Genomic DNA, 12,391 nt, shown 5'->3' with positions numbered 1-12,391 from the left:
AATCTTGATATCGGGGTCAGAATGAAATTTCGAAAACTGGAGTAGGTCCGTTGTGTCATTTGTGACGTGTGTGCAAAATGTTAGGTCATTCGGATGAGGTTTGGTAGGTTTTTACACTGTTTGCGGAATTCAGAAGTTTTGAAATCCTTAGGCTTGAATCTGAGGGTGTTTTGAAGTTTCGATATTGTTTTGAGTGTTCCGAAGGTTGGTATAAGTTTGAATGATGATATGTGACTTGTTGGTATGTTTGGTTGAGGTCTCGAGGGCCTCGGGTTGATTTCGGGAGGTTGACGGATCAAGATTGGATTTGAGGAAGTGCTGAAGAATTCCTTCAGCTGTCATAACTGCACCTGCGGAGTGGGAACCGCAGGTGCGACGTCCGCAGGAGCGAGGAAGCAGTCGCAAATGCGGACATAGACCAGGAGCCGCAGGTGCGGAAGAAGGAACGCACCTGCGTGACCGCAGGTGCGGGTAAGAAGTCGCAGATGCGGTTAAGGGAGAATAATTGAAAACTACAGATGTGGTTGGTTGGACGGCAGAAACGGTCCCGCAGGCGCGGGTAATGGACCTCAGGTGCATAAATCGCTGGGCAGAAAGTATAAAAGGCCATCTTCGCGAATTTCAGCCATTTCCTTCACCATTTTTGAACCAATTGGAGCTTGGGAGCTGTGATTTGAAGGGGGAAATCAAGTGTTTTCAGTGAGGTAAGCTACTTGGGCTTTCTATCTTGTGTTTATGGAAATTATTCCATTGTTTAATCATGGTTTTAGTGAGAAAATTAAGGAAGAAATTGGGAGATTAGGGCTTGAAATTGGAGAGTTCAATTGGGGATTTGAGGGGCCATTTAAGGTCCAATTTTGATGATTTTGGTATGTATAGACTAGTGAGAGGATAAGGATTCCAGTGTTGTGATTTTTATCAAATTTCGAGGCGTGGGCTCGGGTAGTCGGGTTTGGCCAATTTCGGGAATTTTGATCTAATTTGATGATTTTCACGTGGGCTTTGTTCCTTTGGCATGTATTGATGTTATGTTTCTGATTTTGGATAGATTCGGGACGCTTTGAGGCCGAGTCAAGAGGCAAGGGCATTGCGGAGTAGATTTTTGTCCGATTCAAGGTAAGTAACTATTGTAATTCTAGACCTGAGGGTTTGAAACCCCGAAATTTTGTACTATTTTGATAAATGAGGTGACGCACATGCTAGGTGACGAGTGTGTGGGCGTACACCCGTAGGGATTGTGACTTGGTCCGTCCCGTGGCAACTGTAGAGTTGCATATTTTGATAAACTCTATATGTTATCTATGTGTTTTAGCAATGATTTTGTTAACTTGGGCTGAATGCCATGTTTGGGGCATTGTGCCATACTGTTTGGACCCTTAGGGGTATTTTACTATTATCCCCACATCGTTTAGATAGAAAGCTTTATCCTTAGTCATGGTTTATACCAGTTTATTTTAAAATCTTGTTCCTCACTTTATTTTTATTATTCATGAAAGTGTTTTGGGCTGAGTTCCCTAAGTTTGCACTGAGATGCCCGACTGGCTCGTGAGGCTGATGAGTGAGTGAGGCCGAGAACCGAATTGTGACGATAGTTATGGATCGGGCTGCACGCCGCAGCATTTTATATATATATATATATATATATGGATCGGGCTGCATGCCGCAAGGATATGTTGGATCGGGCTGCAAGCCGCAGCGGTTATTATGAGATACTTATTGAGCGTGAATGCTACGTGTGAGTGCTGATTGGTAAAGTTGAGTTCCGAATGACTAAGAGGCTTGCCCGAGGGGCTAGCTGTATATATATATATATATGAGTGGTGCTTTGCCCGAGGAGCTTGTTTTATGAAAATACTATTTTCACTCTTCTTTGTACTGAGCCTCTACTGAAAATGTTGAACAAATGTTTTAACGACTTTTCATTGAAACTGGAGTTTTTACTAAATGTTTAGAATTTAATCACTTATTTGATCTCGTTATTCTCGCTGAGGTTTTTATATTATGATATGTACATGATTTTAAATTGATCATCACTGCACTCGGCCTTTATTTATAATTGTTACTTACTGAGTTGGCGTAGTCACGTTACTCCCTGCACCTTGTGTGCTGATCCAGGTGCCAGGGCATCCGAGTGAGAGCTCATCTTTACCTTCAGAGTATTTTTCGGAGTTAGCAAGGTAGTTGCATGGCGTCCGCAACCCTGCCTTTCTCCTTCTTATCTTTTAGTATTTTATTTATCAGACTTATGTTGTATTGAGTAGACAGTATCAGATTGTATTCTAGTGGCTTATGACTAGTGACATCGGGATCGCGCAGTGTTTGATGTTTTGTGTATTTGTTTCCGCTTTTTTTGAAATATTTAAACAAAAGATTTGTGATCATCTTTGATTAGTAAATGAGTTAAGAAAAAGACATTTATGTTATAAGTGTTGGATCGGCTGGCCTAGTACTGCGATAGGCGCCATCATGACCGGAGTGGTTTTGGGGTCATGACAAGTTGTTATCAGAGCCTAGGTTACATAGGTCTCACGGGTCATGAGCCGGTTTAGTAGAGTCTAACGGGTCTGTACGGAGACATTTCTACTTATCCTCGGGAGGCTGCAGAACCTTTAGGAAAAACATAAATTCTTGAAATTCCTGTCGTGCGAATCTGTTGATTCTAGTACTAAACTTCTGTTATTATATTCTCTTACAGATGGTGAGGACATGTGCTACCATTCAGGAAGGACGACAACTAGTTAGGGCCACTAGAGGCCGAGGTCACGGTCGAGGCTGTGGTAGGGGCAGGGGTGTAGCCCGTACAACAGATAGGGAAGCACCTGCAGATCCACCAGCCACCCCAGTTCATGATCAGATTCCAGTGGGGGATGCTCCAGCGGGACCAGCTCAGGCACCCACTGTGCCTATTGTTATTCCGGGTCTGCAGGAGACCTTGGCTCAGATCTTGACCGTGTGCACTAGTCTTGCTCAGGCGGTTGCAGTTTCTACTACAGCAGCCACTTCTCAGGTCGAGGGAGGCACTCATACTCCCACCGCCCGCACACCCAAGGAGGTTGTTCAGGGATTGCAGGCACCGAAGGCACCACCAGCCCAGCCGGTTGCACCTGCTCAGAATTTTGTAGTACCAGTTATGCCTGAGGACGAGCAGCATCGATTGGAGAGGTTTGGTAGACTTTAGCCTCCAACTTTCAGTGGTGTAGAGGGCGAGGATGCCCAGGGTTTCTTGGACAAGTGTCAGAGGATTCTTCGTACAACGGGTATTCTGGAGACTAGTGGGGTCGCATTTACTACTTTTCAGTTTTCTGGAGCTGCCTTCTCTTGGTGGGAGGCTTATGAGAGGCGTAGGCCAATTGGTGCAGTGCCCTTTACCTGGCAGCAGTTCTCCGCTCTCTTTTTGGAGAAGTATGTGCCACAGTCTCGCGGGGAGGAGCTGCGCAGGCAGTTCGAGCAGTTGCATCAGGATGATATGATTGTGACGCAGTATGAGATAAGGTTCTCGGAGTTAGCTCATCATGCTGTTTGGTTGGTTCCTATAGATAGAGAGAGGATCAGGAGGTTCGTGGATGGCCTCACATATCATCTTCGAATTCTTATGACCAGAGAGAGGGTGTCAAGTGCTACTTTTGAGCAGGTTGTCAATATTGCCCGAGAGATTGAGTCAGTTCGTCGCCAGGAGCGAGATGAGAGGGAGGCCAAGAGAGCCCGGGGACCTGGTAGCTTTGGTGGAGTTCCTTCGAGAGGTGAGTTTCAGTACGGCAGAGGCCGTCCATTCAGGCTTGCTCAGTCAGCTTGCCCAGTTCATCGTGGGGCATCATCGGGCCATGGTTCTCACAGTTCTCATTAGGGCCATTCATCACTTACTGCCCTTCCAGCCCAGAGTTCGTCCCGTGCTCAATCAGTTTAGGGCTCTTCTATGCCAGGTCCTTCTACTAGTCATCCCAGTGCTAGGGTTTCCCTTCAGTCCCTGTCCCCTACACCAGGGAGTTGTTATAAGTGTGGAGAGTTTGGGCATATGAGGAGATAGTGTCCTCGTCTTCTTGGGGGTTCATCTCAGCAGAGGGGCCAGCCCTCAACTTCAGCTCCAGTTACTTCACCACCCGCCCAGGCAGCTAGGGGTGGGGGGTCAGTCAGCTAGGGGTCGCCCCAGAGGGGGAGGTAGATCAGGTGGTGGTCAGGCCTGTTTTTATGCCCTCCCAGCCAGACCAAATGTTATTGCTTCAGATGCCGTGATTACAGGTATTGTCTCAATTTGCCACAGAGATGCCTCTATGTTGTTTGATCCTGGTTCCACTTTTTTATATGTGTCATCATATTTTGCTCGTTATTTGGATTCGCCCTGTGATTCTCTCATTTCATCTGTTCATGTATCTACTCCGGTGGGCGATACTATTGTTGTGGACCGTGTATATTGGTCGTATGTGGTGACTATTGGGGGTTTGGAGACCCGAGTGGACCTTCTGTTGCTTTGTATGGTGGATTTCAATATGATATTAGGCAAGGATTGGCTATCTCCGTGTCGTGCTATTTTAGACTATCATGCTAAGACAGTGATATTGGTTATGTCGGATGTGCCACGGATTGAGTGGCGAGGTTCGACTGATTTTGTTCCCAGTAGAGTGATCTCATTTTTGAAGGCCCAACGGATGATGTCTCTCTTACTTAGCCTTTGTGAGGGATGTCAGTGCAGAGGCTCCTAGTATTGATTCAGTCCCGATAGTGAGGGATTTTCAAGATATGTTTCCTGCAGACCTGTCGGGCATGCCCCCGGACAGGGAGATATTGATTTTGGTATTGATTTGGTGCCGGGCACTCAGCCCATTTCTATTCCACCGTATCGTATGGCACCGGCGGAGTTGAAGGAACAACTTCAGGAACTCCTTGATAAGGGGTTTATTCGGCCTAGTGTGTTGCCTTGGGGTGCGCCTATTCTATTTGTAAAGAAGAAGGATGGAACGATGAGGATGTTCATTGATTACAGGCAGTTGAACAAAGTTACAATCAAGAACAAGTATCCTTTGCCTCGTATTGATGATTTATTTGAGCAGCTTTAGGGAGCGAGGGTGTTCTCCAAGATTGACCTCCAGTCAGGGTATCACCAGTTGAAGATCAGGGACTCGGATATTCTTAAGACAGCTTTCAGGACCCGATATGGTCATTATGAGTTCCTTGTGATGTCTTTTGGGGCGGACCAATGCCCCAGCAGCGTTCATGCATTTGATGAACAGCATGTTTTGGCCTTATCTCGACTCGTTTGTTATTGTATTCATTGATGATATTCTGGTGTACTCGCGTAGTCAGGAGGAGCACGCGGACCATTTAAGAGTGGTATTGCAGCGGTTGAGGGAGCAGAAGCTTTATGAAAAGTTCTCCAAGTGTGCTTTTTGGCTCAGTTCAGTGGATTTCTTGGGGCATGTGGTGTCTAGTGAGGGTATTCAAGTTGATTCGAAGAATATAGAGGCGGTTCAGAGTTGGCCCAGGCCGTCCTCAGCAACCGAGATTCACAACTTTCTTGGTTTGGCGGGTTATTACCATCGGTTCGTTCAGGGATTCTCATCTATCGCATCACCCTTGACTAAATTGACTCAAAAGGGTGCTCCTTTCATGTGGTCGGATGAGTGTGAGGCGAGCTTCCAGAAGCACAAGACTACCTTGACCACAGCTCCAGTGTTAGTTTTGCCATCAGCTTCAGGTTCATATACAGTATATTGTGATGCTTCTAGAGTTGGTATTGGGTGTGTGTTGTTGCAGGAGGGGAGAGTGATTGCTTATGCTTCTCGTCAGTTGAAGCCCCATGAGAAGAACTACCCTATTCACGATTTGGAGTTGGCTGACATTGTTCACGCGTTGAAGGTTTGGAGGCATTATCTCTATGGTGTGTCTTGTGAGGTGTTTACTGATCATCGTAGCCTCCAGCACTTGTTCAAGCAGAAGGATCTCAATTTGAGGCAGCAGAGGTGGTTGGAGCTTCTGAAGGATTATGATATTACTATTTTGTACCATCCGGGGAAGGCCATTGTAGTGGCCGATGCTTTGAGTCGGAAGGCGGTGAGTATGGGCAGTTTGGCGTATATTCCTGTCGGGGAGAGACCTCTTGCAGTTGATGCTTAGGACATAGCCAATCGGTTCGTGAGATTGGATATTTCGGAGCCCAGTCGGATCTTAGCTAGTGTGGTTTATCGGTCTTCCTTGTTTGATCGCATCAGAGAGCGCCCATATGATGATCCTCATTTGCTTGTCCTCAAGGACAAAGTTCAGCACGACGATGCCAGAGATGTGACTATTGGTGATGACGGGATATTGAGGATGCACGGCCGGATATGTGTGCCCGATGTAGATGGGCTTCGGGAGTTGATTCTGGAGGAGGCCCATAGCTCGCGGTATTCCATCCATCCGGGTGCCGCAAAGATGTATCAGGATTTGAGACAGCACTATTGGTGGAGGAGGACGAAGAAGGATATTGTGGGATTTGTAGCTCGGTGTATCAATTTTCAACAGGTGAAATACGAGCATCAGAGGTCGGGTGGCTTGCTTCGGCAGATAGATATTCCAGAGTTGAAGTGGGAGCGGATTACCATGGATTTTGTAGTTGGACTCCCACGAACGTTGAAGAAGTTCGACGCTATTTGGATGATTGTGGATCGACTGACCAAGTCCGCGCAATTCATTCTTGTGTGTACTACCTATTCTTCAGAGCGGTTAGCATATATTTATATCCGAGAGATTGTTCGTCTGCAAGGTGTCCCAGTTTCCATCATTTCAGATAGAGCTACTCAGTTCACTTCGCAGTTTTGGAGAGCCGTGCAGCGAGAATTGGGTACTCAGGTTGAGTTGAGCACAGCTTTTCACCCTCAGACGGATGGGCAGTCCAAGCGTACTATTCAGATATTGGAGGACATGTTGCGTGCTTGTGTCATTGATTTTGGAGGTTCATAGGGTCAGTTTTTACCGCTCGCAAAGTTTGCATATAATAACAGTTATCAGTCGAGTATTCAGATGGATCCATATGAGGCTTTATATACGAGACGGTGTAGATATCTAGTTGGTTGGTTTGAGCCGGGCGAGGCTAGGCTTTTGGGTACAAACTTGGTACAGGATGCTTTGGACAAGGTGAATGTGATTCAGAAGCGGCTTCGTACAGTGCAATCGAGACAAAAGAGTTATGCTGACAGAAAGGTTCGTGATGTGTCTTACATGGTTGGGGAGAAGGTTCTACTGAAGGTATCACCCATGAAGGGTGTTATGAGATTTAGTAAGAGGGGTAAATTGAGTCCTCGGTTCATTGGGCCTTTTGAGGTTCTTAGGAGGATTGGGAGGTGGCTTATGAGCTGGCGTTGCCACCTAGCTTGTTGAGTGTGCATCCGGTATTTCAAGTTTCTATGCTTCGGAAGTATATTGGCGATCCGTCTCATGTTTTGGATTTCAGTACGGTTCAGTTAGACGGTGATTTGACTTATTATGTGGAGCCAGTGGCTATTTTGAAGCGGCAGATTCAAAAGTTGAAGTCAAAGGATATAGCTTCAGTGAAAGTGCAGTGGAGAGGTCGGCTCGTGGAGGAGGCTACTTGGGAGACCAAGCGGGAGATGCGGAGTAGATATCCACACCTGTTTGAGGCTTCAAGTATGTTTCTTGACTCATTCGAGGACGAACGTTTGTTTAAGAGGGGGAGGATGTAACGACTCGGCCGGTCGTTTCATGAGTTTCAGCCCCGTTTTCCCCATTCCCGCTTCTTTATGTGTTGTTCAACTGTATTTCATCATATCGTGTTGGTTCTGTTGTGTTAGGAGTGTCTTAGAGTGGAATGAGACACTTAGTCTCCAATTTAGGAGTTTAAGTTGGAAAAGTCAACCGGATGTTGACTTATGAATAGAAGGTCTCGGATGTGAATTCTGATGGTTCGGATAGCTTCGTTAGGTGATTTTGGACTTAGGAGTGTTTTCGGAATGTAATTTGGAGGTCCGTGGTAGATTTAGGTTTGAATTGGCGAAATTGGAAATTTTGAGCTTTTCGGTTGGCAGCGAAAATCTTGATATCTGGGTCGGAATGGAATTCCGGAAATTGGAGTAGGTTCGTTGTGTCATGTGTGACGTGTGTGCAAAATTTCAGGTCATTCGGATGACGTTTGATAGGTTTTTACACCGTTTGTGAAATTCTAAAGTTTTGAAATCCTTAGGCTTGAGTCCGAGGGTGTTTTGATGTTTCGATGTTGTTTAGTGTTCCGAAGGTTGGTATAAGTTTGAATGATGATATGTGACTTGGTGGTATGTTTGGTTGAGGTCCCGAGGGCCTTGGGTTGATTTCGAGAGGTTGATGGATCAAGGAATGGATTTGAGGAAGTGCTGAAGAATTCCTTCAGCTATCATAACCGCACCTGCGGAGTGGGAACCACGGGTGCGACGTCCGCAGGAGCGAGGAAGCAGCCGCAGATGTGGCCATTGGTGAGAAGGCCAGGAGTCGTAGGTGCAGAAGAAGGAACGCACCTGCGTGACCCTGGTGCGGGTAAGAAGTCGCAGATGCGGTTAAGGGAGAAAAAGTGAAAACCGCAGATGCGGTTGGTTGGACCGTAGAAGGGGTCCCGTAGGCGCGGGTAATGGACCGCAGGTGCGTATATCGCTGGGCAAAAAGTATAAAAGGCCATCTTCGTGAATTTCAGCCATTTTTGAACGAGGTGGAGCTTTGGAGCTGTGATTTGAAGGGGGAAATCAAGTGTTTTCAGTGAGTTAAGCTACTTGGGCTTTCTATCTTGTGTTTATGGAAATTATTCCATTGTTTAATCATGGTTGTAGTGATAAAATTAAGGAAGAAATTGGGAGATTAGGGCTTGAAATTGGAGAGTTCAATTCGGTATTTGAGGGGCCATTTGAGATCCGATTTTGATGATTTTGGTATTTATAGACTCGTGAGAGGATAAGGATTCTAGTGTTGTGATTTTTATCGGATTACGAGGCGTGGGCCCGGGGGGTTAGGTTTGGCCAATTTCGGGAATTTTGATCTAATTTGATAATTTTCGCGTGGGCTTTGTTCCTTTGGCATGTATTGATGTTATGATTCTGATTTTGGATAGATTCGAGGCGATCTGAGGCCGAGTCAAGAGGCAAGGGCATTGCAAAGTAGATTTTTGTCCGGTTCAAGGTAAGTAACTATTGTAAATCTAGACCCGAGCGTATGAAACCCCGGAATTTCGTACTATTTTGATAAATGAGGTGACGCACATGCTAGGTGACAAGCGTACGGGCGTACACCCATAGGGATTGTGACTTGGTCCGTCCCGTGGCAACTGTAGAGTTGCATATTTTTATAAACTCTATATGTTATCTATGTGTTTTAGCAATGATTTTGTTAACTTGGGTTGAATGCCATGTTTGGGGCCTTGTGTCGTACTGTTTGGACCCTTAGGGGTATTTTACTATTATCCTCACATCGTTTTGGTAGAAAGCTTTATCCTTAGTCATGGTTTATACCTGTTTATTTTTAAATCTTGTTCCTCACTCTATTTTTAATATTCATGAAAGTGTTTTGGGCTGAGTTCCCTGNGTCTTGACTGGTGTACCAGGATAGTGCATCTCCTTTTAAGCTCCTCATGAAGAGCTTCATACGGATCTTCTCATCTCTTCCGACCCCCACTAGCTTATCGCAATAGGTCCTCAGGTGGACTCTGGGATCTCCTGTTCCATCAAACATTTCGAACTTGGGACGGTTTGTACCCATCCGGGAGTTCAACATCTGGTTGAATGCACAAGTCCTCGTAATTCAATCCTTCAGTGCCTTTGAGGCTGCATGTCGCAGCGATATGTTGGATCGGGCTGCATGTCGCAGCGATATGTTGGATCGGGCTGCATGTCGCAGCGATATGTTGGATCGGGCTGCATGTCGCAGCGATATGTTGGATCGGGCTGCACGCCACAGCAATATAGCGCTTGGGCTATAGGAGCCCCTTCGAAGTCTGTACACCCCTAGTGATCGCAGTCGACTATATTTATGGATCGGGTTGCACACCGCAGCGGTTATTATGAGATACTTATTGAGCATGAGTGCTAAGTGTGAGTGCTGATTGGTGAAAGTTGAGTCCCGAGTGACTGAGAGGCTTGCCCGAGGGGCTAGATGTATATATATGAGTGGTGCTTTGCCCGAGGGGCTTGTTTTATGAAAATACTGTTTTCACTCTTCTTTATACTGAGCCTCTACTGAAAATGTTGAACAACTGTTTTAACGACTTTTCATTGAAACTGGAGTTTTTACTAAATGTTCAGAATTTAATCACTGATTTGATCTCGTTATTCTCGCTGAGGTTTTTATATTATGATATGTACATGATTTTAAATTGCTCGTCACTGCACTCAGCCTTTATTTATAATTGTTACTTACTGAGTTGGCGTACTCACGTTACTCCTTGTACCTTGTGTGCAGATCCAGGTGCTAGGGCATCCAAGTGAGAGCTGATCTTTGTCTTCAGAGTATTTTCCGGAGTTAGCAAGGTAGCTGCACGGCGTCCGCAGCCCTGCCTTTCTCCTTCCTATCTTTTAGTATTTTATTTATCAGACTCATTTTGTATTGAGTAGACATTATCAGATTGTATTCTAGTGGCTCATGACTAGTGACACCGGGATCGGGCAGTGTTTGATGTTTTGCGTATTTGTTTCTGCTTATTTTGAAATATTTAAACAAAAGATTTGTGATCATCTTTGATTAGTAAATGAGTTAAGAAAAAGACCTTTATGTTATAAGTCTTGAATCGGCTGGCCTAGTACTGAGAAAGGCACCATTACAACTGGGGTGGTTTTGTGGTCGTGACACAATGTCCTTGAAGTTTAAATTGAAAACACTGAACTTCAAGTCACTAAAGATCAAAGTTTTGCATTTTGAATTGAAAAAGTAAACTTAGTCACACAATTTCGAAAGTTTTGAACGGAAAAACTCGAACTTAGGGATAGCTTGTCCTAAGGTTTTGGACTGGAAAAATAACAATTGAAATTAAGGACACATTGTCTTAAAGTTTTGAATTGAAAACCAATTTTAGGAGACATTGTCCTCAAGTCCTGAACTAAAAAATCGTACTTCAGGACACTCTAAACTAAAAAATAAAACTTTACGACATAGTGTCCTGTAGTTCAAGGAAGTAAAGAAGAAGCAGCATTTGCTTGCAATCACCGGATAAAACTTAACAACAGTCCTAAAAGTGGCTACCTGGTGTCATTTCCACTTGTTTGAAGCACTATACTTTCATGAAGGGAAAATGACACTATTTAGCTGCTCTTAAGATAATAGCGAAAAAAAATTTCTTCTTTTTTTTGTATATATATTTTGTAGGCGAAATACATAAGCAGCCCCTTCAAGTTGTCCACAACGGTCAGTTGAACACCTCGAGTGAGACTATTTCCAGTTAAACACTTCAAGTGGCTATTAAATGTATCTCGTGAACACCCGAGTCCTTGAGAGCTTAGATGTCAGCAATCAAGAAAGTTGTGGGCCTCGTAGTACCCACATACGACAGCTCTGTGGAGCTTTTCGGGTCGAAAACCTGTTCGACGTCAGAATCGATCTCGAAAGCTATTCCGGTCCAGCCCAAGATGTCAGAGCAGTTGTGAGATACAATTGGGCTTAAGAGTTGCCATTCGATTGAGCCCAATAAATAATATTAATTGGAGTTACGGGATTTTCATTTGCAAATCTGAATGTATTTTCCAAAAAGAAAAATGGAAGCAATACCAATAGAAGTAGAATTAAGAGAAAATTCAGTGTCACAAAGCTAAAAAAATTTTGACACCTAAGAGAATTGAGGGGTACTTGAACAACAAGATCTTACCTTGTATTCTACAGTGTTAAAATTTGATTCTCGCTAGATCATTCCTTTCTCCTTTCCTCTATCCAAGGTCTCCCAGCTTCCAAAGAAAAAGATAACAGAAATTTCAGACCCCTCAGTAAACTTTTGCTTGGCTTTACATGCAAAAAGTTTCCATTTCAATGGCCACATGATTACCACTTATTCTAACATGTACTTGTTCAAGTGAATAAAGTATGTCAAGATTGTTTATAGTTTAAAATAGTAGTTATATTAGACCTGATTCCCGGAGCTAAATTAGAGTAAAGGTACAGAATATCTCTAAAAACACTTGGCTGTAGAGGTGTTTCCATATTCTGATGTTTCTGTTCTAGCTAACCTTTCAATTGTTTGCAAGGATAACATAATTTATTAAGATACTTTGCTCTTCGAATTGAAAGCATGACAATACTTATTCACTTCGGGCGGTTACTTGATTTAACAAAGTAAAAATATAAATTAATTGATCATGGTTAAATGGCGAAATATCGATATAAATATAGTATATGATATGCATCTATGGATTTGAGGTAAGTACTCGATCCGGATAAGTTTTTATCAATCCATTACCTATTT

This window comes from Nicotiana attenuata, unplaced genomic scaffold (assembly GCF_001879085.1).
Source record: "Nicotiana attenuata strain UT unplaced genomic scaffold, NIATTr2, whole genome shotgun sequence".
Classification (NCBI taxonomy): domain Eukaryota; kingdom Viridiplantae; phylum Streptophyta; class Magnoliopsida; order Solanales; family Solanaceae; genus Nicotiana; species Nicotiana attenuata.
This window is presented reverse-complemented; position numbering follows the sequence as displayed.